General features: G+C 39.3%; 1 non-coding gene across 1 annotated transcript; it reads right to left on the minus strand.

Annotated features, from left to right (window-relative positions):
- Positions 1–1402: 1402 nt before the first annotated feature.
- On the minus strand, positions 1403–1510 carry LOC148571161 (small nucleolar RNA R71). Its single transcript, XR_015908142.1, has one exon. It is a non-coding gene; the product is annotated as a small nucleolar RNA R71 (small nucleolar RNA).
- Between the last annotated feature and the right edge of the window lie 2964 nt (positions 1511–4474).

A 4474-nucleotide genomic window follows, 5' to 3' on the forward strand; every position in this document is an offset into this window, starting at 1 on the left:
CTTTTTCAAAAATTTTTAAAATCAAGTTGTTTCTTATGAGTCAAATCAAATTTTCAGTTTGAAAATCTTATCTTTTTCAAAATCTTTTTCAAAAATCAAATCTTTTTCAAAATTCTTAGTTATTTTCAAAAATTCCAAAAATCTTTTTCAAAAATCTTTTTCTTATTTTTATATCAAATTTTCGAAAATAACATAATCAATTAATGTTTTGATTCAAAAATTTGAAGTTTGTTACTTGCTTGTTAAGAAAGATTCAAACTTTGAATTCTAGAATCATATCTTGTGATTTCTTATGAATCAAGTCATTAATTGTGATTTTAAAAATCAAATCTTTTTCAAAAACTAATTTCTATCATATCTTTTCAAAAATATCTTCTCATTTTACCTTTTTCAAAAAGTTGGTTTCAAAATATCTTTTCTAACCTCCTAACTTCTTATCTTTTCAAAATTTGTTTCAACTAACTAACTAACTTTTTGTTTGTTTCTTAACTTTTTCAAAACTACCTAACTAACTCTCTCTCTCTAATTTTCGAAAATATCTTCCCTCTTTTTCAAAAATTTCTTTTTAATTAACTAATTATTCTTATTTTTATTTTTGATTTTAAAAAAATTTTCGAAAAATACTAACATTTTTCAAAAACCATTTTCGAAAATCACTAACTCTTTTTCAAAAATATTTTTCGAAAATTATCCCTCTGCCATCTTATTCTATTTATTCATTCATCTACTAACATCTCATCTCACATCTCAACCCTCCTCACAGTTGTGTTTCTTCCATTATATTACATTCTTTGTCTCCCCCTTTTCTTCCACTTACAAAGGATCTCTATTATTATTATTATTTTTCTGTGCCCTCTTCTTTGTCATATGAGCAGGAGCAAGGATAAGAACATTCTTGTGGAAGCAGATCCAGAACCTGAAAGGACTCTGAAAAGGAAACTAAGAGAAGCTAAAATACAACAATCCAGAGATAACCTTTCAGAAATTTTCGAACAGGAAGAGGAGATGGCAGCCGAAAATAATAATAATGTAAAGAAGATGCTTGGTGACTTTACTACACCTAATTCCAATTTACATGGAAGAAGCATCTCCATTCCTGCCATTGGAGCAAACAACTTTGAGCTGAAACCTCAATTAGTTTCTCTGATGTAGCAGAACTGCAAGTTTCATAGACTTCCATCTGAAGATCCTTTTCAGTTCTTAACTGAATTCTTGCAAGATATGTGATACTGTTAAGACTAATGGAGTAGATCCTGAAGTCTACAGGCTCATGCTTTTCCCCTTTGCTGTAAGAGACAGAGCTAGATTATGGTTGGATTCTCAACCCAAAGACAACCTGAACTCTTGGGATAAGCTGGTCACGGCTTTCTTAGCTAAGTACTTTCCTCCTCAAAAGCTGAGCAAGCTTAGAGCTGATGTTCAAACCTTCAGACAGAAAGAAGGTGAATCCCTCTATGAAGCTTGGGAAAGATACAAACAGTTGACCAAAAAGTGTCCTTCTGACATGCTTTCAGAATGGACCATCCTGGATATATTCTATGATGGTTTATCTGAGCTATCAAAAATGTCACTGGACACTTCTGCAGGTGGATCCATTCACCTAAAGAAAACGCCTGCAGAAGCTCAAGAACTCATTGACATGGTTGCTAATAACTAGTTCATGTACACTTCTGAAATGAATCCTGTGAGTAATGGGACGCCTATGAAGAAAAGAGTTCTTGAAGTTGATACTCTGAATGCCATATTGGCTCAGAATAAAATATTGACTCAGCAAGTCAATATGATCTCTCAGAGTCTGCATGGAATGCAAGCTGCATCCAACAGTACTCTCAAGAGGCTTCTTATGAAGAAGAAGCTTATGATCCTGAGAACCCTGCAATAGCAGAGGTGAATTACTTAGGTGAACCTTATGGAAACACCTATAAATCATCATGGAGAAATCATCCAAATTTCTCATGGAAGGATCAAAAGCCTCAACAAGGCTTTAATAATGGTGGAAGAAACAGGTTTAATAATAATAAACCTTTTCCATCATCCACTCAGCAACAGACAGAGAACTCTGAACAAAATGCTTCTAATTTAGCAAATCTTGTCTCTGATCTATCCAAGGCCACTGTGAGCTTCATGAATGAAACAAGGTCTTCCATTAGAAATTTGGAAGCACAAGTGGGCCAGCTGAGTAAAAGGATCACTGAAATCCCTCCCAGTACTCTCCCAAGCAATACAGAAGAGAACCCAAAAGAAGAGTGCAAGGCCATTGACATAAGCACCATGGCCGAACCTACAAGGGGAGTGGAGGACGTGAATCCCAAGGAGGAAGACCTCCTAGGACGTCCAGTGATCAATAAGGAGCTTCCCTCTGAGGAACAAAAGGACTCTGAGGCTCATCTAGAGACCATAGAGATTCCATTGAACCTCCTTATGCCCTTCATAAGCTCTGATGAGTATTCCTCTTCTGAAGAGAATGAGGATGTTACTGAAGAGCAAACTGCCAAGTTTCTTGGTGCAATCATGAAGCTGAATGCCAAATTATTTGGCATTGATACTTGGGAAGTTGAACCTCCCTTGTTCATCAATGAACTAAGTGATCTGGATCAACTGACATTGCCTCAGAAGAGACAGGATCCTGGGAAGTTCATAATACCCTGTACCATAGGCACCATGATCTTTAAGGCTCTGTGTGACCTTGGTTCAGGAATAAACCTTATGCCCCTCTCTGTAATAGAGAAACTGGGAATCTATGGGGTGCAAGCTACTAAAATCTCATTAGAGATGGCAAACAGTTCAAGAAAACAGGCTTATGGACAAGTAGAGGACGTGTTAGTAAAGGTTGAAGGCCTTTACATCCCTGCTGATTTCATAGTCCTGGATACTGGAAAGGAAGAGGATGAATCCATCATCCTAGGAAGACCTTTCCTGGCCACAGCAAGAGCTGTGATTGATGTTGACAGAGGTGAAATAGTCCTTCAATGGAATGAGGACTCCCTTGTGTTTAAAACTCAAGGATCTCCCTCTGCAACCATGGAGAGGAAGCATGAAAAGCTTCTCTCAAAGCAGAGTCAACCCAAGCCCCCACAGTCAAACTCTAAGTTTGGTGTTGGGAGGCCACAACCAAACTCTAAGTTTGGTGTTAAACTCCCATATCCAAACTCTAAGTTTGGTGTTGGAGAGTTTCAACAATGCTCTGAACATCTGTGAGGCTCCATGAGAGCCCACTGTCAAGCTATTGACATTAAAGAAGTGCTTGTTGGGAGGCAACCCAATTTTTATTTATCTAACTATATTTTTCTTAGTTATATGTCTTTATAGGTTCATGATCATGTGGAGTCACAAAATAAATATAAAAATTGAAAACGGAATCAAAAACAGCAGAAGAAAAATCACACCCTGGAGGAGCATCTGTCTGGCGTTCAGCGCCAGAACAGAGCATGGTTCTGGCGCTGAACGCCCAAAATGGGCAGCTTCTGGGTGCTGAACGCCAGAACAGGCATGGTTTTGGCGTTCAACGCCAGAAATGGCACACAAATGGGCGTTGAATGCCCAAAATGGCCACCAACCTGGCGCTGAATGCCCAGAGTTGTGTGCTAAGGCATTTTTACATGCCTAATGGGTGCAGGGATGTAAATCCTTGAACACCTCAGGATCTGTGAACCCCACAGGATCCACTCAGGATCTGTGGATCCCACAGGATCCACTCAGGATCTGTGGACCCCCACAGGATTCCCACCTACCTCCACTCACTTCTCCTCACCACTCTCTTTCACACAACCCCATAAACACTCTTCCCCAAAAACCCTTCACCAATCACCTCAAACTCTCTTCCCCATCACCTCTTCACCACTCACATCCATCCACTCTTCCCCATAAACCTACCTCATAAACTCCACCTACCTTCAAAATTCAAAACCAATTTCCCACCCAAACCCACCCATATGGCCGAAACCTTTCCCCCCTCTCTTCCCTATATAAAGCCCTCCATTCTTCATCAAATTCACACAACACACCCCTCTACACCCTTCTTGGCCGAAACACTCCCCACTCTCCCTCTCCTCCCTTTCTTCTTCTTCTTCATCTATTCTTTCTTTTATTGCTCGAGGGCGAGCAAAAATTCTAAGTTTGGTGTGGTAAAAGCATAAGCTTTTTGTTTTTCCATTACCATTGATGGCACCTAAGACCGGAGAATCCTCTAGAAAGGGGAAAGGGAAGATAAAAGCTTCCACATCCGAGTCATGGGAGATGGAAAGGTTCATCTCCAAAGCCCATCAAGACCACTTCTATGATGTTGTGGCCAAGAAGAAGGTGATCCCTGAGGTCCCTTTCAAACTCAAAAGAAATGAGTATCCGGAGATCCGACATGAAATTCAAAGAAGAGGTTGGGAAGTTCTAACAAATCCCATCTAACAAGTCAGCATCCTAATGGTTCAAGAGTTCTATGCTAATGCATGGATCACCAAGAACCATGATCAAAGTAAGA

This window comes from Arachis ipaensis, chromosome B3, assembly GCF_059453495.1.
Source record: "Arachis ipaensis isolate K30076 ecotype BB chromosome B3, ASM5945349v1, whole genome shotgun sequence".
Classification (NCBI taxonomy): Eukaryota; Viridiplantae; Streptophyta; class Magnoliopsida; order Fabales; family Fabaceae; genus Arachis; species Arachis ipaensis.